Here is a 394-nt window from a genome sequence, read left to right on the forward strand (position 1 = left end):
TCTGTCCCGCTTGTCATACACTTACAAAAGCTGCAATAACATGAACAAGTTAAAATTTAAACATGGCTAGAGGAGACACATGGGTTTGTTCATATTTGTTTCAGGCAGTGTTCTGCATCATGCAACACACGTGGGCTCTTCAGTGGGAACCTCTATTAAAAATTAATAGCTGAGCAACAGATGTATTTAGATGTGCTTTGATCACCAACCTTTTTTGCCTCAGAAATTATTCTTCAATGCATGCCTTCCCTGCGTAAATGCAAACTGCAGCTAACCCAAGAGCTTCGATAGATAATTTACCATGACTCTGGGGAACAGACACAGGCACAGATAATGTGACAGAGTGACTGACAGGAGCAGATTACGTAAAATGACTTATGATCAACAGTGAGGC

The sequence above is a fragment of the Pseudorasbora parva genome, chromosome 23 (assembly GCF_024679245.1).
Source record: "Pseudorasbora parva isolate DD20220531a chromosome 23, ASM2467924v1, whole genome shotgun sequence".
Classification (NCBI taxonomy): Eukaryota; Metazoa; Chordata; class Actinopteri; order Cypriniformes; family Gobionidae; genus Pseudorasbora; species Pseudorasbora parva.